The sequence below is a fragment of the Zalophus californianus genome, chromosome 3 (genome assembly GCF_009762305.2).
Source record: "Zalophus californianus isolate mZalCal1 chromosome 3, mZalCal1.pri.v2, whole genome shotgun sequence".
In the NCBI taxonomy this organism is placed as follows: domain Eukaryota; kingdom Metazoa; phylum Chordata; class Mammalia; order Carnivora; family Otariidae; genus Zalophus; species Zalophus californianus.
Genome location: NC_045597.1, coordinates 142,624,915 through 142,647,882, shown reverse-complemented (window position 1 = coordinate 142,647,882; position 22,968 = coordinate 142,624,915). Strand labels below are relative to the sequence as shown.

The window sequence follows — 22,968 nt, the reverse complement described above, 5'->3', positions numbered from 1 at the left end:
AAAGAATGAAACTGGACCACTATTTTACACCATGTTCAAAAATAAACTCAAAATGAATTAAAGATGTGAACACAAGAACTGAAACCATATAACTGCTAGGAAAAAAAAATGAAGGTGGAATGCTCTTTGACATCAGTCTTAGTGGTGATTTTTTGGATTTGACACCAAAAGCAAAGGCAACAAAAGCAAAAATAAACAAGTGGGACTACACCAAACTAAAAAGCTTCTGCATAACAAAAGAAACCATTTCAGGGAAATTCAAATCAAAACCACAATGAGATAACACTTCATACCTGTTAGAATGATTATTATCAAAAAGATTAGAAACAATAAGTGTTGCTGAGAACGTGGAGAAAAGGGAACCTTTGTGCACTGTTGGAAATATAAATTGGTGAAGCCACCATGGAAAACAGTACCGAGGTTGTTCCTCAAAAAATTAAAAATTGAACTACCATATGATCTAGCAGTTCTACTGCTGGGTTACCTATCCAAAGAAAACAAAAAAACTAACTCAAAAAAATATATGCACCCCATGTTCACTGCATCATTATTTACAATAGCCAAGATATGGAAACAACTGGAGTGTCCATTGATGGATGAACGGATACAGAAGATGTCAGCCATAATAACAGGAAATCTTGCCACTTGTAACAACACCAATTAAACTTAAGGGCATCAAGCTAAGTGAAATATGTCAGACTGAAAAACAAATACCATATAATCTCATTTATATATGGAATCTTAAAAAAAAGAATCATAGATACAGAGAATAGATTGATGGTTGCCAGAGGTTGGGGTCAGGGGTTGGGCAAAATGTGTCAAGGAGGTCAAAAGACATCAATTTCTAGTTATAAAATAAGTTGTAAGTTATGTTGTAAGTTATAAGTCATGGAGATGTAATGTACAGCATGGTGACTATAGTTAATAACATTGTACTGCATATTTGAAAGTTGCTATGAGTAGATCTTAGAAGTTCTCATACAAGAAAAAACTTCATAACTATTTATGGAGACAGGAATGTTATCTAGATTTAATGTAGTAATCATTTCATAATATATAAAAATATCAAATCATGTTGTATATCTGAAACTAATGTAATGTTATATGCCAATTATATTGATAATTTTTTAATTAAACATCAAAATCAGGCCAAAAAGCTGGTAATTAAAATATGTTCTATCTCATAACTGGACAAATACACCTCTCCAAGTAGTGAAGTCCCCCACCATCTTAGGGTGCTTCCCAACACAGCATTACAGTCATGTATTGAAGGTGACTCACAAGTACATCCATAATCTAGAATCTGTTTCTTGGTTTCACCTACTTACCAGCCCTGATAACAAAAAAATGTTTTAAACTATATGATTTAAAAATCATCAAAATACCAAAGATGGCTAAATTTAACTAAGTGCACCTATCTTAGTATTCTGTTGATGGGATGTAGACATATGAGCAATAAACATATAAACAGTATATAAATCATTATAGATTTATTCCATAAATCCAGTCTCTTAGTTAATTTCAATGAAATCAATAATTAGGCTCTTATGGTCCAGACTTTAACACAATTTGTATTCTATTAACAGTAACGCCAATTTAGACATCCTTCCCTGAATCATCGTATATCTCAGATAATTTTTTTGACAATTTCAATTTGGAGAAACTTCATTTTGCTATGACAGCAGCAACTGAAAGCATTAGTAAAAAATCTTAAAGCAATGCTTGGATTCAGAAATGTCCATGAATTCTCCATATTATGTTCAAACATTATAATAGGTCACATATTATAAACTAAAATTACAGAAAATATTACAAAATATTTATATCCATTGTCAGTTTATAGCACTTACATTGAAATTTTTACCATCACTGAAGCAACAGTGGATCCATATAGTAAAGAATTGTATTAGTTCTCATACACTACACCTAGATGTACATGTATTGCAAAATTTAGAGTAACAACAATTGTTTAATATTGCCAAATGTTCCTCAGTTGTCAAGTTCATCTGTGGCAAAAGTTGTGCTAATTCATAAGCACTCTAAAACTGAATTAGAACATAAAGAGAAGCAAGAAAATGGATGCACACAAAATTCTATTACATCCATGCTATATGACAGAAAGGATCTTTCTTGAGTTAATGAATATATCTTTTCCATGACCCAAGCATTTCTATTGTTCAAAGACTTCCTGCATTCCAAAATAGTGTCCATCACCAATGTCAGCAGTGGCACAATTTACAAACCTTCAAGTAGCACAATCTCCAAAACTTTTTATCAGCTTTTGTTTCAAGGGCATTGGGCAAGAGTTAGGGAGAATCATTTCTCTGGAGCCTGAACAATGTTAAACAACAGATGTTTAAGATTACAGGTTGTACTATATCAGGATTGCATACAGAATCTCACATGGCAGTGACACTTGTAAGTTCTTTAATAAATTTATTTTTGTGTATTCTTGAGGTATGTGGAGCCCTAGAAAGTATGAATCTCAAATTCAGCACCTCCTTGGCAGTGCTAGCCAGTGCATCTAGACTTAAAAACTATATGTTATAAATTTTGGAAAGAAGAAAGTGAAACTCTCAATGTCTGCACATAATTATTTGTCTACAAAATATAATTGTGTCGGTGGAAGGGCTATGAGAACTAATTACTTCAACAACCTGTTTTGGAAAAGTACTACATAAATACTAACAACAATCAATAACAAACAACAACAAAAAAAATGGGGGAGAAAATGCCATTCACAAAAAGAGTGAAGACAATGAAACCTCATTAACACATGTGAATAATATGAAGAGAGTTATATGAACAAATCTATGAAACACACCACTGAATCTAAATGGTATAAACGGGGACTTGAATGAATGGAGAGATAAACCACATTCTTAAATGGTGTACTGGATCATTACATTTTCAGCCTGGTTAAGCTAAAGCTGTTCCCAGATTCCTGCTCTCTGTATGCTTCTGACCAAAAGAAGTGACCAAAAGAAATATCTGAAGAGTATTTGGGAGGTAGAAGTGAGGCAGCAGCTATTGCTCTTTGAAAATGGTAACAGTTATGTGCAAGGACAGGTCCAGAGGTTTCAATGAGTGACAGCTTCTCTGGCCTCTTTTTTGTACCATGTCCAGCACTGACTGCTGCCATGCTAACCAACACTGGTTCTGGCTCATTTACCAGATACCATCCAATTCTCCTCTCCCTGAATGGGTATGTTATGCCTTCCATCAAGAGGTAGAGTTTTTTTTCTCCACTCCTCGAAACTGGACTAAATCTGTGACTTGACTATTAGAATGCAGTGCAGTGGAAGAGATGCTTGCAGCCTTGAGTCCAGGCTTTAAGACACCTGTGGCTCCCATCTTTGCAGCTGGAGAAGCATGCTGCCCATGCTAGAAGGAAGTCCAGGCCAGCTAGCTGGAGAGGAAGGCCACGTGGACAAGACCTCAGGCACCGAAGCAACAGTGAGCACGAAGGCTCCAAACATGTAAGAAAGTCCTTCTCAGACCTTCTGGCCCTACAGCAGTTGAGCTCCCGGTTGAATATGATGACACAGGCAACCTCAGCCTACATCACACAGAGCAGAAGGACTGTCCAACTCCACCTAGTGAACCCACTGAATTGTGAGAAATAATTGTGCTAAGTTTTATGGTGGCTCGTTTCACAGCAATGGGTAATTGAAACAGGGGGAAACTTATGTTGTATATATGACAGTAACATTCTTTCCCCCAACCTCCTCTGGGTCTTAATAAAAGCATTCTAAAGGTCATCTGTAAAAATATTCAGCAATCATAGCCAATGATTTTTTGAAAACTAAAATAATGAGGGCATATTTGCCCTAACAAACATTAAAACATTTTTAAACTTTAGTAATCAGAAAAAGAACAGCAGCTATCATTTACTGAATGCTTACCATGTCTTAGACATTGTTTAAAGTACTGCCATGACAAACAAATAATGCTACTATTCTTGCTTCCAGATGAATATATGAAAGTAATTTTTCTAAGCTTTTATATTAATAACTGTAGGACATCAATGATAAACCAGAATAGGAAAGATACTCAATAAAACTACAAATGTAGTTAAGTTAGGCCAAGTCCGACTGCCAGAGTTCATTAAGATAAATCAAGTATGTAAGTACATTGGGCCTGTCCACGTATTGTACTAAATAAATAAGCATCAGAAAAAAAGAGCCCTCAGCCTTCTGAAAAGTTTCCTAAGGGATCTAAGACAACCATAATTCTCACCTAAAGCAAAAAGATCAGGAGAAAAGAATGAAAAGTCCATGATTTCAGCCACTCTGTCATCTTATTCTGTACAACAGGGTATAGCAGGAAGAAAATCATCAGGGGAGGATAAAGTAAGGTCTCTGCTCAGCACATACTTTGCTCTGGGAGGAAAGCCCATCCCTCAAGGCAAAGGGCAGATTTCCTCCATTCATAAATTAAAGCTGAAAAAACCCTTTTGAGATCAAAGAGCAATTCATTCATTTTGCAGATAAAGGAACTGATGCCCAGTGGGTAATATGATTTGCTCCAAGTCATTTACTGGTGCCAGAGCTGGTCCCCAGACCCCAACTCCCACTCTGCTCCAGAGTGATTCTTTCCTTGTATCTTTTCCACACCAAACCCACTTAGAAGCACCCTCGCCAGCCCCAACCACTTCACTTTTATGAACTGACAGTAATTTAAACAAGGAAGAGAGCAGAGGCAGTGGCTGTCTTGTTCACTGTGTCTCACCACCTGGCTATATTCCTCTCCATAGAATGCCCTCAAAGAGCATTGATGGAGCGAAGGAAACGAAATGCATCTTAGCCAACAATTACATTCAATTCTCCTCAGCAAAGGCAAGACTCTTTATAAAAATAATTTTGTTGAATAGGTCAATCATCTGTTAACATGCAAGTATTGATTTCTATCTACATTCATAAACTGTAAGACAAAATAATGTTATTCTTTGAAAGTAACGATTTTTCCAGCATAATTATGATTTTGCTTTCGTAATTGTCATCAAGTAGGACAAGTTGCTTCTTTTCATTTATCACCAAGAGGGCAAGATGTTTACTTATCATTAATGACGAAAATGCTCTGAGGTGGGCAGCTTGCGCTTTGCCTGAAGTGCCATTTCATCTGCAGGAATATGACTCTCAGTTCATGAAGACACATTAAAACCATATGTTTCTTTAAATACAACTGTTCATAAAAGGCAATGCCAGGATGAAATTAAAATTCAAAAGACATCAGAATGTATTACTGGTGAAAGGGTGCTTCAGGACCACAGGTTTTTACCTAAAGAAAATCCTCCCGGAAGCCTTCAGACTCGTCGAAATACATGCCATGTCATAATATTTTCTTCTTTAAATAATTCTTAAACTAAAGAAATATGAATTGCGTGGTGCTCATGTTTTCAGAAATTGTTCTGTCCTCAGCATCCTGGTGTCATTACACTAGAAAGTCTTGAATATTCCCTAACCCGTCTCAGCATTCTTGGCAGAGGCCAACTATCAATGTTTTTCCTCAGTGGCACTTAACAATTTGGCTAGAAAAGTTCCTGCTATTCAGGACTGTTCCATCAATTGCTGTCCACTAGATGTCTTATAGCGTCCCCAGTCATAAAGATAACCAAAAACATCTTCATTTTTCTCGACTTAGAGAGTCCACCAGGATACACCCGGGCTCTCCCCTCCTCCCGGCACACCACAGCCTGGCACTCTCCCATGTAGTAAGCTGGGGCCACTTTTCCCATTTCTCAGAGATTACTGTCCTTCTTCTGATGTCTTGAAAACCACTGTTTCATGTATTTTGTCCAGTTTTATTGCTTGTTTCAGGTAAGTCAAAAGTCAGCAATCGGTTATGGTTTAAGTTTAATGTGGGTGTGGATATCATTCTGACTTTTTTAACAAGACGCAGGCTTTAATGAAGGTAAGAAAGAAAGGGGACCTAAGACACCAAGAGTATCTGAGGGGAGAAAGGTTTAGGGGGTAGAAACAAAGAACAGGAAGGCATCAGACACTAATCTACTCTACCTCCCAATTTTTTGTAGGGACGGCCCAGGAAAAAAGAGTTCAAAAACACTAGACTCTTAGGGTTGTGTCTAGGCTTATATATATGATGCAGCATTTACAACAATAAGAAAGCAATTTTCATTCACTAAGACTACCTGCCCTAGGCTACACAAGTAAGAAGCTTACATAAAGCCACCTTCTCTATGACTGGTGCTCTGTAAATTGTCCTTAGGTCTACACTTGCTGATGAGCAGCATTCCGCAAAGTGCCCAAACTCCAATGTGGAGGTAAAGCTATCATCAACTTCTACAACAGAAGAGATGAGAAACACCTGTGCTCTGCATATTGACCTCCACCATCCTCCTCAGTCTCCTTCAAGGTCACAGATCATGTAACAGTGATCTGACTGACCAAAAGCAATTCCTGACACATGACTGTCATTCTAACATACACAACGCTTTACACCCCATCCTCCTGAATAATGAAGCAGGTAGGTGGGTGAGTTTGGGCAAACCTAGCAGTTTCAAAAGTAGATTCTCCCAGTGAAATGAGCAAAAGGGACACTTAGTGAGGTTTTTTTAGTTGAGTGTAATTTCCCAATAATAAGAAATGTAGTATTATTTGCACATTCAGTGGTTTTCTCTCTAAGGGTACTAGGACCCTGGCCTAAATTTATTGGCAGGCTAGATGTAAAACCATTAGGAAAATAATAGTTACTGATTCATGCCAATGAGGAGATGTGAATCTTCTCTAGTGCCTGCCCATGGATAAGATGAACCGGTCCTTATCTCTTTATTTAAATAAAAATAAGATTTCTGTCATCTGAATGTTAATCCATGCAGTCTCACAGATGTTATTTGAATGAACAGAAACTGTCAGCATGGCTCCATTTAAACAGCATGTTGCTTGGACTTTTCTGCATGACAGAGCAGGGCTGAAATGTGGCAGGTGTGGATATGCCAGATGACACACTGAATCAGGCCATGCTCAGGGGGATGAGTCTGATGATGCAAGCCATTAACAGGAAGGAAAAAGTACGAAATAATAAATATGTTCTTCTTAAAACACAGCCTCAACCACTAACTTGGAAGAGGAAAAAATATGGTCGTGCTTAACAACTGGGTTGATTCAGAGAGTCTGCTAGGAAACCACATAATATAACAGGCTCTAATCTGCCTTGGCCCATGGAGAACAGCAGCACTTAAGATACCAGTTCTATACAAAGTGGCTTTATGTGTGGCCTTCTATGTAAAGGGTAAGTGTTATTTACAATAACAGTAACAATAAATGTATTGTTACTGCAATATCTTCTATGTACTTCAGTCCAAGTTCATGTCCAGAAATAAAATGTACAGGCACCATGAACTCTATCTCACATTTTTAGCCATACTCAAACCGCAGTCTCTGATAGTCAGTCATAGGTTTTAGCTCTAAAATTTCTAAGGTAATTACAAGCAAGGCATGAAGTGCAAAAAGAACCTCCTTGATGCTTGCAAATTTAATTTGCTGCAGAAGGTTTGTCATTTGGCAAGCATAAGCCCTTAGTTCCAGTGGGCCGTCCAAGCAGCACACAGTATTCAAATCCCTACTGGTTCATCCAGGCTAAAAGATTTGCCTCAGTTTCGGCTTGGTATTACAGTGTTATTAGGTCTGTCCTATTTAGCCAGGATTGTGAGCCTGGTTAACTATTTGAAACTGTTCATTTATGGAGAGCTGAAACCCTCCCCCTCTGATCTCAGCTGTAGTCTAGTCTGGTTTGGAATAATGATGATCTGGAGAACTCATTCTGATGCCTCCTGAGCTTCACATGTTAGCACTGCCTAAATCCTTCTATTGCTATCTACCATCTTCCAAACTGCACCACCACTGAGCCAAAGTTTACTCTGGGGATCAGACAGCTGACTACCCAACTTGAAGCAAATCTTAGAGCAAAGACTGTTCTCTCTAGATCCACAGAACTCTGGATGACTCAAGGGTAAGTTTCAGACAATCTATGAACCCTCAAAATTAATTTTATATAAAGTTTGGGGTATATGCAAGTGAATTTCATCAAAGTTTCAAAGGATCCATAGCTCAAAAGAGGATTAAGATCCATCATCCAGGAAAGAGACCTCTTTTTCTTGTCCACGTTTCTCCTAGTCTTATTTCTTTTCCTTACTGATAAGCACCACTGAAATTCTATTTTTAAATATTTTATTTATTTATTTGAGAGAGAGAGAGAGAGAGTGCAAGCAGAGGGGAGCAGCAGGCAGAGGGAGAAGCAGGCTCCCCGCTGAGCAAGGATTGCGGGATGGAGTCCCCAATGCGGGACTCCATCCCAGGACCCTAGGATCATGACCTGAGCTGAAGGCAGACACTTAACCGACTGAACCACCCAGGGGCCCACCACTGAAATTCTTAAAAAGTACAATGAGCAAGATGGAATTATAACAACTATAGAGCAGGTTTTATAGGTCAATTATGTTATTCCAAACTTTACTCCAATTTCTTCTTCACATTTCCTACTTGCAGTTAAGAAAATCAGCAACTGCTATTACTTAATGATACAATATTCTAAAACAGTTCTTTAATAGACACTTAATTGATTTTCATTCAATTAAAACATTTGCTTTCAAATTGCACAGGATGCTAGTGAAAGGTATCAATTTCCAAGAATATTCTCGGCCACAAGTTTTGTTTCTTTTCCTTCAATTTGCTGTTCCTGCTGTTTTTATTAAGCTATTATCATAGTTAAAAGGGGAAAAATATCCAAACTCAATGTAGTTGACAGTGAAGATTTTAAACACATGCCAATTAGCTTTATTTGAAGAGCCATTCTCATACTTCACATTGTGATCTTCAGAAACTAAAGTTCTCCTATCAAATCACAATTCATAACTTTTATCACTTCTTACTGATTTCTCCTTCCTTCCATTTTAATTGCAGTCAAATACACATAACATATTTACCATCATAACCATTTTTCAGTTCTTACTCATTTCTATAGAATATTATTCACATGACAACAGTTTTTTATTAGATTTCATTTTCATTCTAAACACTAAATTTGTTGATTTATTTTTATCAGATATTTTTCTTCAATCTATGTCTAGCTCTCTCCCAGCTCCTCCCCAGAAATGAAGTTAAGACAGCTCACTGGTTGGCTGGTTCTGCAGGAAAATTAACAAGAAAAAGAAGGACTCCTCTTCTTGGACACTTCTATGTTGTCTTTTTTTTTTCTTTCAGTTCTTGATTCTTTATAGCTAAATAGTCACACTATCCCCACAGAAACTACTAATAAAAGCCAACAGCAAAGAGAAAATAGAATACATTGCCAGGTATGGAAAGAATGAGGTTAAGGTCTGAAATTCCTTACAATAGTAATACTTTTGTTTCATTATATCAAAAATTATAGGCAATGTATTTGAAATCCTAAATAAAAAAGTCTTTTCATTTACTAACATGTGAATAAATTAAATTTAAAACTAGAACTTTCAACAAATGAATTCTTTTGTTTCAACAAATGAATTCTCAACTGAAAAGCTGAGCGATTTTTTTGTTTGTTTGTTTCAAGTTTTTATTTAAATTCCAGTTAGTTCACACATAGTGTAATACTGGTTTCAGGAGTAGAATTTAGTGATTCATCACTTACATATAATACCCATTGTTCATCACCACAAGTGCCCTCCTTATCAGCCAGTCCCCACCCACAACCTCTCCAGCAACCCTCAGTTTGTTCTGTATGGTGGAGTCTCTTATGATTTGCTTCCCTCTCTTTTTTTCCCCATTCCCCTTTGTTCATCTGTTTTGTTTCTTAAATTCCACATATGAGTGATATCATATGGTATTTGCCTTTCTCTGACTGACTTGTTTCACTTAGCATAATACACTCTAGCTCCATCCACATCATTGCAAATGGCAAAATTTCATTCTTTTTGATGTCTGAGTAATATGCCACAACTTCTTTTTCCATTCATCACTCAATGGACATGGGCTCTTTCCATAATTTAGGTATTGTAGATAATGCTATAAACATAGGGGTGCATGTATCCGTCTGGATCAGTATTTGTTTTATTCTTTGAGTAAATACCTAGCAGTGCAATTGTTGTAGGGTAGTTCTATCTTTAACTTTTATGTGGGTGTAGGTATGTGTCAGAATTTGCTCTATTTTGTTTTTATTGATTTTTCAAAAGAACAATAAATATATACATGTGTATATATATGTATATATTCCTATAGGCAACTGCTTTCAGCATTTGAGCATGAACAACTTCAGTACCCAGCAAAATAAAGGCTTGTGTATTAAAAAGAGAAACAGTGGTGGAGAATACAATCTATGAGGCTAGCTTCAGAAATGAAGTTAAAAAAATCAAAACAAAGATAAAAACATTTACAGAGCTTTGGAGAAGCCCCTTCTCCTTTCTCCTGAGATCTAGCCATAAAAGGCCTCACCCTACAAAATTCCTGGGAAGAAGTAAAAATACATCTCCCCATACTTCATTTCCAGCTATGGGATTGTAATCAGGATCATAAATGTCTTCAAGATTGGGCAGCCAACATAAATAACTGAAACTGTTGTGTATTTAGTAACAGGCAGTGGCGCCAGTGGTAAACTGAAGACTCCACACCTGAAAGCCTTCAAACTAAAGAAATAAAGGAAGGAAGGAAGGAAAGAAAGAAAGAAGGAACGAAGGAAGCCAGCCAGCCAGCCAGCCAGACCGTCGCCAAACAAAACAGAGTAGACTCGGCTGTGGTTTCATCCATTTGTTCCCCAAGACCTCTTCACATTCCCCAAATCCAAGTTTCTGATTCAGTCCTCATGGCCTGGGGAGGGACTCCAACAGAACATGGCTCGATGGGGTTCTTAAGAACTGGAGTGATGATAAATAAGGCCACCGTCTTGGTCAGCACCCTGTCACCCCTTCCTTATCTCCTGAAAGCCTTGAGAATTAGCCAAGCTACTTCTACTTTTGGTACTATGTCTTTTGTTTCTGCCTAGGGCTTTTCTCTGGCCAAATGAGAGAAATAGCAGTCTCACAGCATTTACCCTTTTCTCTTGGTCTTAAAGCAAACATAAAACTATTTTTGTGGCTTTTCTCACAGTTTTAATAGTTATCAGATAAAATGTGATTTAATGATAAAATGTGACTTACATAATGCATATGTATATCAAATTACCATACACTTTAAATACCTTAAAATTTTATTGTCAATTATACTGTAATAAAGCTAAAAAATAATAAATGAATAAATCAAAATGTGACTTAAAACACTGCTTGCTACATACCTAGTTTCGTTTTTTCTTATTTTTCTACTTCAATGCTAGTAGAAAAGATAGAGAGGACATAGATGGTAAGGGCAGGGTTATGCAGTAAAATATGCCTTGTGTTCAGAAGAACTCTAAAGCATTTCATAAGAGCATATGGGACACAGTCTCTTGGTAAGAAGCTAAATGGGGAAAGGGGTAGGTTTTGAGAAATGAAGGGAAACATTCCAACAATCTGAACCAGTCCTGGGGCTAAGAGAAAATAAGGGTAAGAAAGGAAACAGCAGCTGCCTTAGTGGCTTATAGGCTTACTCTTTTCCTACCTCTGTTCAACCTTTTCCCTCTTGCTTCCATAGAATCTACATTAAAACATAGTGAGAAAATGAGCAACAGAAGAGATGCTTTTGAAAAAGCAAGAGAAAAAGACAGACAAGGGGTGAGACAATCCTAGGCTGGAGTAGATAGAAAGAAGGGGGTGGCCTGAGCCCAGGGGACTCTGTCTGTGTAGCCATTCTCATGAATGGGAAGGAGATCCACCCTCAGTTTGGGCCAACATCCAGTGTTGGCAATACGAGCCAAGCAAATCCTTCAGTCTTTCACCTGTATTCAGAGCAGGCATGCCACAAACATGATAGCAATAATGTGAACTAAGCACTCCCAAAGAAATGTCCGTGGTTAGCCAATATTTGAGCATTGGTTTTATTCTACTTCCTGTTTTAATAGTATTAATTAAAGTTGTCATACAATTCCAGACTCAAACAACTGAGAACAGTATTTGAAATATTCACTTGGTTTCAAACACAGGGCAGTGTGTATTTCAGTCAGTAAGAGTGTGTGTGTGTGTATCAGTAAGAGTGTGTGTGTGTGTGTGTGTGTGTGTGTGTGTGTGTGTGTGTGTTTATTCTAGCTGGTTTATGTTACTGAAGTCAAACAGATAACTTTTCTGTATTCCTTTAAAAAGCAATTAAATACAGAATTTAACTGATAGGCAAAAACTCTGTGAACAAATTAATCCAGAAAAATGAAGAGAAAGAGCAGAAGATGGTCTGTATTCATTTTTGTAAAACTAACCAAAACATACTAACTGGAATGTGTGACCTTCACTATTTCAACAGGGAAAAAGGAAGTCAACATCTCAGATTGACAATTTCGTTGGAAGGCTCTCTCAAGCAATTTTTAACTGGATTGGTACAAATGTTTTCTGCCAATTAAAATTGTGCAATATTCTCACAGATTAGAATATTCTTGGCAACTACATCTCCTTGGGAAAAAAAATAAAGAGTTGACTTTAAGTGCTTAATTTAGGAATGTCTTAAATAGGCCTAACCAGTAAATATTCATTTTTAAAAAATTATAAACATTTTAAATTACCATTTTGAGGCACTGAAAGTGAAGGCCCAGAAATCTCTCCATTATCAACACAAAACATAAAATAGTCCCCAATGGTTTGCTACATCATTTTACAAGTCTAAAGAATTTCTAAAAATTATTAAAGTCATTTCCTGTTGATCTACTACGAGTTGGTTCTTTTGATCTGCTACAGGTCCAAGGCATTGGAAACACAGCAATGACAAAAAACCACTCTCATTTATGTAATAAAATTTCATCATCAAGTGTCTATGTAAATAAAGCAAAGGACAAGGGATATGAAAAATAGATCATTCACATAAAAGGAAATCCACATGAACAATAAACATACAAAAAAAAGGTAACATAACTCATAATTCTCAAGAGCATGGCTCTAGACTCAGACCATCTAGATTCAAGTCTAGGTTATCACTTCCTAGGTGAGTGACTCCGGACAAGGCATTGACCCTTCTATGCCTTTTGATCTACAATGTAAGGATCAGATATTCTAACTCTTAATTGTCATGGTATATGCACTCAATTAATATTAGTTATTATAACTATTACCAGAAAATAGACTCAACCTCATTAGTAATCAGGAAACTGTTAAATTAAGATTTAATTTAGGAATTAATAGTACCCAGTGTTAGCAAGAGAGTGAAGAATGTAGTATATATATATATGTATATATATATACATATACATACATACATACATACAATTAGTAGAAATACATATTGGTTCTGCCTCTTTGGACAGCAATTCAGGGTGAAGGAGGGAAGTGGGTTGTGGGAGAGAAGAAAGGCAAATATGCATATGCAGTGTTCCTAAACTCATCTTACTAAAGGATATTATTCATGATCATCATCATTTGTTACACCCTACTCCTTGCAAGTCATTTACCAGAAGTTGTTCATTTAGGTACTGTATTTTACAAACCAAAATAAGATCAAAAGAAACCGAATACACAAAAACACCCTGTATTCATGTGAGTGCTCTTTTCTAATCCAATGACACAACACTTTTCTTTCAGGGAGTCCCTGTAGATCTTTAAATTGACTCTGTATTTAACAAAACAACCATGTGGTATCTACTAGCTCTTTATTAAAAATATTCCTTGATATATAATATCTAAATTTTTTTTCTTTCTTCCTTTCTCTTCTTTCTCTACTAGGAAATATTCCCAAGACTTCATTCTTCTAACCTGAATCAGACTAACATCATACATTATGGCTGGGAAATTCCTTTGGCCACCTTTTATAAAAATAAATAAAACATAAAATAATGAACTGTTAAGTGGTAGCCATGGCGTGGTGGAAAGAAAACTAGTCCAGTCAAGAAGCCTGAGCTGTACCATTTTGAGACCTCAGGCAAGTCTCTTAACCTGGCTGAGACTCAATTTTCTCATCTGTAAAGCATAAGAATACTATGATTTCCTAAAAGCATAACATGGGAAAAAAATATATCACCCCCAAACTGCTGTTTTGTTAATATCTGGAACAACTTTTCTCCTCTCAGTTTCTATGGCAACAGAGACACGACCTTGCAGAGCCCTCCCTTGATCTTATCCAAGTTCAAGAAGAACAAGACCTTCAGTAGATCAGTGCTGAAATGGGATCCTCCAGTATTCACTATTACATCAGCATTACAATAATGATGACCATCATTGTGGGAAAGGGTTAGTAGGGAAGGGAGAGTTGAGAGAGGGGAGAGGAAATTATTTTTAAAAGGGGATTAAAGTTTATTCCCTTCATTTGATTCTCACAGGGAGAAACAAAGGGATTATAAATCAAGCCAGAGGGATCAGTTCTCTCTTTACTGCCCCCAAAGAGTAATATCAAGTGAGACCCAAGAGGGATGACGGGGTGAAAGAAGCCCAGGAGGGGCAGATGGAAGGAAGCTCAGGCCTAAACCTATCCTAGACCTTAACCCAGCATAAAAATAATCCCTCAGATCTTGGATATGAGGAAACAAGAATCAAGCATGAGCAGGTGCAGTGCCTGAGGATTTCTTTTATCTTTTCTTGATGTTCTAAGCAAAGTCCTAAGTGACTCAAAGGGCATTTGAGATTTTGAGATTGAGGATTTGGCTTTAACTTGCTCAATAAAGGTTCAAGCTTTAAAGTCATATAAGATCTGGAATTGGTTCCCTCCTTTCTTTCCTCCTTGCTTCTTCCTTCCAACACGCACACAATATTAACATTTCCACATACACTTCCTGTGATAATCTTTAACTCCTTCAGTCTTAACATAGGTTAGGACTCTGGAGACAATGCCCAGAGGCCTGGTCTTTCATTCCTTGAGGCCTCTAGATATAGGACAGTCTGTTCTAACAGAGCTTGGGGCTCCAGGAACAGAGCTTTTGTTATTATTATTTTTTTTTTTATCTCCATGATCAATAACACCTCTCTGGTAACTCCAAGTGCAATCAGAATCCCCAAAAGGATACTCCCTCCTGGAATTATTGCTTCATTTGGGGCATTAAAAATATTTATAAAGATTGCTAAGTTTCTGAAGGCTTATGTTTCAAACCAGGAAATCCTACAACAACTCAAAGTAAATGTTCTATAGAATTTCTGCATTCCCAAGGATTTATTCTGAATAACTCTGGGGAACAGTACAGGAAGTACAGGGAGTGCTCATTTGGATCATTAAAAGTGATAAATGTCCACCATTACTTGCTGTCATGGGTTGATGCAATCTGAGAAAGTGTCCCAAAATAATAAATGGTGTTATTTAAAAATTAATTAGGTAATACATAACATTTTTACTTTTATATGTCTTAAGATCCAGAAATTGGTGATGCCCAGTTTAATGTCAACAAGGCAGAGTTAGCTGTAGGCAAATTTATGAAAAAGAAAAGTTTTCTTTGGCCCCCTCCAAACATCATCTACCCTCTACTCTGTCACTTTGTGAAGAACTCTCAGCACTTAACTCCCTCTTAATGCCTTGTGGTGTGCCAGATACTCCCTGGAAGTGTCCTTCTCTGATTAGCCCGCCTAAATAGGGCCTCATTACTTAAGTCTTTACTTCACAGTAACTTCTAGTCAAAACTTAACCTGTCATATATTCTACTCTTATTAGACTTTTTTTTAGCTTAAAAATTGTTTATTACTAAGAAGTTAAAGTCTGTTAAGCCTTATTACTCATTGGATATAGTTGTATTATTAAACACTAATATATTAAAAAGAAATTCATAAGATCCACAGTATTTTTGCACAAGACGCTTTGCCAGAGTTAGCGACAAAGCAGTCATCGGCAGCACCCCCACCTCAAATGCTGCAAGCAAAGGTTCTGTCATGTATCAAGGCACAATGCCACGTTAGGGGTACACGGTATGGCCACTATGAAACGACGCCTTGAATTCACTCTCTTCCTCAGTATAAACAGACGGAACATTTTATGGATGGAATTAAAGGGTGATAGAATTATGGCATTACATCCTGCATTTTTTCTTCTCTTTGGCAAACATTTGGGGATCCAGCCTTTTGTTTTGGGACATCTTTGACCACAGTTCGCTAAGGGGACAAGAGTACTACCCCCAAAGAAAGAAGGAACCTCATTTGGATGCCCAAACCTTGGTCTTATGGTCATTTCAAGGGATAGTCATAAAAGAGGGTAGAAAGAAAGAAAAGTGGAAAAAGATTCAGGATAGAAGCCCTGTTTAGAAATAAAGAGTGTCTCTGACCAGGGACGTTTTCATTATTGTACTTCTCGAGACTCTAAGTTCAGGAACAGTGACTAGAAGGTAAGTGGGTTTAATGGAAGCAAACAGTTTCTCAGTGAATTACTCAGTTTTCCCCCAACAATAAATTACATTATTCTGTAACTATTTCTTACTCCTTTCTTGTTTTGTTGCCTCTACACATAATATCTAAGGAAGAAATCAGTCTCTCTTTTTACCCCCAGTTCATAAACTGAATTTCTCCTTGTTTTTCACATTTGGTAAGCTAAAAAATCTTTCTCTTTCTCTTTTTTTGCAGCCATAATTTAGCCTCCATCCTCAATCACTGGAAATTAGATCACTGGAAATCCAGGGTCCAAATCCAGAGTAAATAATCTTGACAAAATAAGTTCATTTCTGTCAAAACATTCAGACCTTGTCAGTGGAGACCTTTTACCTTGCACCATTTTCCCACTGAGTGATCTTGGCCTGTGATATTTGAGCACCTTAAAACAGTGAGATTATAATAGTTATTAGCTCAATGATATGAAAGGAAAAAGACAATTCAATGATAGTTGGAGACTTCAATATTCAACTTTTAATAATGGACAGAACAACTATGCAGAAGATTAACAAGGAAATAGAGAGTGGAACAACACTATAAACCAACTAGACTTAACAGGTATCTATAAACACCCAACAATGACAGAAAATACATTCTTCTTAAGTGCATAAGGAAGATTCTCTAGTATAGATCATATGTTAGTCTATAAAACAAATCTCAAAACTTAAAAGGATAGAAATAATACAAAGTAGGTTTTCCAATGAAAATGGGATGAAAGTAGAACAACAGAAAAAGATTAGGAAAATCCACAGATATGTGGAAATTAAACAACATACTCCTGAATAATCAATGGGTCAATGAAGAAATCAAATAAGAAAAGAGAAAATATTTCGAGATGAAGGACAATAAAGACACAACATACAAAACTTACGGGATTTAACTAAAGGAGCGCTTAATGAAAAATTTATATCTGCAAATGCTTATATGTAGAAAGAAGAAAGATCTCAAATAATACACCTAAGCTTCCACCTTAAAACACTAGAAAAAGAAGAGCAAATTAAATCTAAGGGAAGCAAAAAATAAAAATTATTAATAAAAATTGGAGCAAGAATTAATGAAATAGGGACTACAAAAACAATAGTGAAAAATCAATAAAAACAAAACCTGGTTCTTTATAAAGATGAACAAGTTTGACAAACCTATAAATAGATTAACCAAGAAAAAAATAGAGAAACTCAAAATACCAGAATCAGAAATAAAACAGAGGATATTACTACCAAACTTATAGGGAAAAAAAGTATTATAAAGGAATACTATGGGGCACTTGGGTGGCTTAGTCCATTAAGCATCTGCCTTCAGCTCAGGTCATGATCCCAGGGTTCTGGGATTGAGCCCCGCATCAGGCTCCTTGCTCAGTGAGGAGCCTGCTTCTCCCTCTCCCTCCCCCAACTCATTCTTTCTCTCTCTCAAATAAATCCATAAAATCTTTAAACATAAGTAAATAAAGCAATACTATGAACTGTATGCCAATAAATTAGACAATCTAGATGAAATAACAAATTTCTAGGAACACACAAACTACTGAATTGACTCAAGAAGGAATAGATAATCTCAAAAGATCTATAATAAGTGAAGAGAATGAATTACTAACCAAAACCTCCCCAGGAAAGCCAAGCCCAGATGGCTTCACTAGGGAATTATACCAAAGAATTAACACCAACTCTTCACAAATTCTTCCAAAAAATATAAGAGGAGGGAACACTTCCTAACTCATCATCTTGTAACCTGATGTCAAAATCAGACAAAGACATCACAAGAAAAAAAAAAAAAAACCCACAGACCAATATCTCTTATGAATATGGATACAAATATCCCCCCACAAAATACTAGCAAATTGAATCCAGTAACTTATTTTTTAAAAACTTATATACCATGACCAAGTGGGACTTATCCCAGGAATGCCAGGTTAGTTTAACATCTGAAAATCAATTAATGAAATACATCATATCAATAAAATGAAAAATAAAAATCACATGATTATCTCAATAAACACAAGAAAAGCATTTGACAAAATCTAGTAACTTTTCATGATAAAGACACAAGACAAACAAGGAATACAAGGGAACTTCCTCAACCTGATAAAAGTCATCTTCAAAAAACATATAGCTAACATCATACGTAACGGTGAAAGACCAGATGTCCTCCCTCAAAGATCAGCAACAAGACAAAAATGGCCTTCTTTCAGCACTTTTGTTCAACATTGTACTGGAGGTTTAAGCCGGGGCAATTTAGGCCAGAAAAAGAAATAAAATACATCCAGGTTGGAAAAGAAGTAAAACTATCTCCAATCACTGATGGCATGATACTATATACATGAAATCATAAGGAATACACTAAAAAATGATTAAAACTCAAAGAAATGGAAAACAGAATGAAGGTTCCTCAAAAAGTTGAAAATAGAGCTACCCTACGACCCAGCAATTGCACTACTGGGTATTTACCCCAAAGATACAAATGTAGTGACCCAAAGGGGCACCTGTACCCCAATATTTATAGCAGCAATGTCCACAATAGCCAAACTATGGAAAGAACCCAGATGTCCACTGACAGATGAATGGATAAAGAAGATGTGGTATATAAATATATACAATGGAATATTACACAGCCATCAGAAAAATGAAATCTTGCCATTTGCAATTACGTGAATGGAACTAGACGGTATGCTAAGCCAAATAAGTCAATCAGAGAAAGACAATTATCATGTGATCTCACTGATTTGTGGAATTTAAGAAATAAAACGAGGATCATAGGGGAAGATAGGAAAAAATAAAACAAGATGAAACCAGAGAGGGAGACAAACCATAAGAGACTCTTAATCATAGGAAACAAACTGAGGGTTGCTCAAGGGGAGGATGGGTGGAGGAATGGGGAAACTGGGTGATGGACATTAAGGAGGGCATGTGATGTAATGAGCACTGGGTATTATATAAGACTGATGAATCACAGGCCTGTACCTCTGAAACCAATAATACATCATACATTAATTAAATTTAAATTTAAAAATGTTAAAAAAAAAAGAAATGAATTCAGCAAGTTTTCAGGATACAAATACAATATACAAAAATCTATTGTAATGGAAAAAATATCCATGATCATGGGTTGGAAGACTTACTATAGCAATATACCCCAAATTGATCTAGAGATTCAACATAATGCTTATGAGAATTTCAGCTAACTTCTTTGTAGAAACTGACAGACTGATTTTAAAATTCATACACAATTACATGGGACCCAAAATAGACAAAACAATCTTGAAAAAGAGGAACAAAGTAGGAGGACTTACACTTCCTGATTTTAAAACTTACAAGGCAATGGTAATCAAAACTGTGTGGTACTTGCAAAAGGATAAACAGATGAATGGAATAGAATTAAGAGTCAAGAAATAAAATCATGTGTCTATGGCCAACTGATTTTTGACAAGGGCACCAAGACCATTTAATAGTGAGTATTTCAACAGATGGAACTGGAATAACTGGATAACTACGTGCAAAACACAGGACTTTGTCCCACACCATATACAAAAATTAGCTCAAAATGGATCAACAACATAATCCTAAAACTATAAAACTCTTAAAAGAAACCAAAGGATAAGTCCCCTTGGACTTGGAGAAGATTCTTGGATATGACATCCAAAGCTCAAGCAACAAAAGAAAAACAGATACACTAAACTTCATCAAAGTCAGAAATGTCTGTGCTCCCAAGGATATCCCTGAGAAAGTAAAAAGCCAACCCACAAAATGGACAAAAAAATAAATCATATATCTGATAAGGAACTTGTACCCAAAATATATATGGGGCGCTGGGTGGCTCAGTCCATTAAGCATCTGCCTTCGGCCCGGGTCATGATCCCAGGGTCCCAGGATCGAGCCCCAAGTCGGGCTCCCTGCTCATTGGGGAGCCTGCTTCTCCCTCTCTGTCCCCTGGCTCATGTTCTCTCTCACTCTCTACCTCAAACAAATAAATAAAATATTTAAAACAAAAAAAGTATACAAAGAACCTTTACAACTCAATACTAGACAGATAAATAAGCAATTTTTTTAAAAAAAGGTGAAATATTTAAATAAACATTTCTCCAAGGAAAATATACAAGCTCATAAAAAGATGCTCAACATCATTAGTTATCAGAGAAATATAAATTAAAGCCACAAAATAGCACTTCATACCTACTAGAACATTAGAATCAAAAGCCAGATAATAACAAATGTTGACAAGGATGTGGAAAAATCAGAACTCTCATACACTACTGGTAGGAATGTAAAATGGTGCAGCCACTTTGGAATAGCAGTTCCTCATTTAAACACAGAGTTACCATATGATCCAGTAATTCCATTTCTGATATATACCCAAAAGAACTAAAAGTAGTTCTATGCAAATACTTAAGCAATACTGTCCATTACAGGCAAGAGGTGGAAATAACTCACATGTCCAACTGATGAATGGATAAACAAAATGTGGTATATCCATACAATGGAAATATTATTCAACCATAATAAGTAAAAGAGTACTGATGCATGCTACAGCATGGATAAATCTTGAGCACATTATGCTAAGTAGAAGAATCCAGTAACAAAAGACTGCATATTATATTATTCCATTTATATAAAATATCCAGAACTGACAAATCTATGGAGATAAAAAGATTAGTGGTTGCCCAGGGCTAAAGAGGGAGTGAAGGGAAACAAGTAGGGAGGGTAATAACTAAAGTGGATGGGGTTTCTTTTTGAGGTGATGAAAATGCTCTAAAATCTGTTGTGACTGTAGCATTTATCTGTGAATGTACTAAAATCTACTGAACTGCACAATGTAATGGGTGAATTGTATGTAAATGACATCTCAATAAAGATCCTTTTGAAAAAGCATTCTTCTGGTTTGCAAAACAAAAATTACTGACTCCAAACACAAAACAATTTCCACAAAATAAATGTTATATTTATTTCATATATTGTTAAATTTAATACTAATAACAATTTAAGGACCCAGAACAATTTGTCTCATTTCTCATTTCAAAATAATTCTCTACTAGTAAGCACGATTCTTTAGAAATCAGAACTAAACATAATTTCAAAAACAAAACTATAAAAAACATTTACATCCTGTTCACTGGGCAGATATTACCTTTAATGAGACATGTGGGTACACTTAAGAATGTTTCATATGATGTGGAGCACGAGTTCCAAAAGTTAAGTGTTGCACACTAACAAACCCTTAAAATATCCCTGCTTTTACCATGTCTTTCACCACAGGCACATGCCCAGACACTGTGCTTGTCAGTAAAAAAAAAAAAAAAAAAAAATTACAAATTTCAATGTCATTCCTCTTGACTCAACACATTTTGGTTTCCAGGGACTCTTAGCTCCAGGTTTCTCCTCTGGATTTTGATCAAATTTTTGTCATCTTTCAGCACACCAAGGCTTATGCTTTCAGGTAAAAAATAAGGAAAATGTGAACAGATAAACCACTATAATGTGGATTGAACAGAAAAGGACTACAACATGGATTAGCTCATTTTCATGCAAATGTCTTTATGAAGAGAAAATGTCTTTAAGTCAAGATAGAAGGGTTAAAAGTGCCAATCTATGAATGCCTGAAGTAAAATTGGTATAGTACATAAAGTTATTCCTCTTGAGATAAAATTGTAGCTAGTAAGTATTTTAAATGTGGCCAGTCATCAAGATAGAAAGCTTAGAGACACTTCGGAGACCGATTATCCCAGGTTTGGATCCCCTGGCTTTCATTTACTGGCTGGATGATCTTGAGCCAGTTGCCCAAATTCAATTCTCTTATTCACATAAAAGAGGATAATAAATTATGCATACATCATAACATTATAAGGAAAAAAGGACTATGCCTAGCAAAAGTAGGCATTCAAAAAACTTTTTTACCTCAATATTCTGGAATCTCAGTTAAAACAGAAATTCCATAATGGCACCATTGGCCGTTCAAGAAATGTTACTAATAATCACTAATAACTAAAAAGATTTATTCTCTGTTTGTTCTAAATACCAGAGATAGATCAGACACTACTGGTAGAGTACAAATAAACCCTCTCCCTACTGCTGCTCATACTCTCTAAGTTTTTATAATATCTAATGAAATAGTTCCAATATAGCTTCTTATGAAAATTGGGAAGTACAGACTCCAGAAGAGGGCAATCACTGGAGTACATGTAATAATAAACAGACAATAGGCCCTCAAGTTTACTGACGGTAGAATAACTCTGGTCATTTCTTCCTCTCTGGTGTAGCATTGCATCTACAGACTGCCTTACGTCACAGGGATGTTGTAAAGAACTAAAGACCCAAAAGAAACTTATAAAATGATTATAGGCACCAAATGCCTAATGAATTAATGAATGAATAAATAAAGCATAAAAGAACTAAAGGATGGGAAGGAACAAAGTAAAGATGAAGTTATCTTCAGCTGTAGAAAAAAGGAAAAGCAACTTGAATAAGGTCAAGAAAACATGTTAAGTAGAATAGTTGAGAGAAGCCTTATAAAGGTTTCTGAGTATCAGTGATTTTGTTTCTTTCAACTTGAATTTCTTTTTTATTCCTCACTTTCCTTCACAAATCAACTCTTGTGAAATTGTACTG

At 36.2% G+C, this 22,968-nt stretch overlaps 1 long non-coding RNA gene across 3 annotated transcripts in view; it reads right to left on the bottom strand.

Moving 5' to 3' along the window:
* Positions 1–22,968, bottom strand: part of LOC113920538 — a 478,451-nt gene that overhangs the window by 428,400 nt on the left and 27,083 nt on the right. The window lies entirely within an intron of this gene.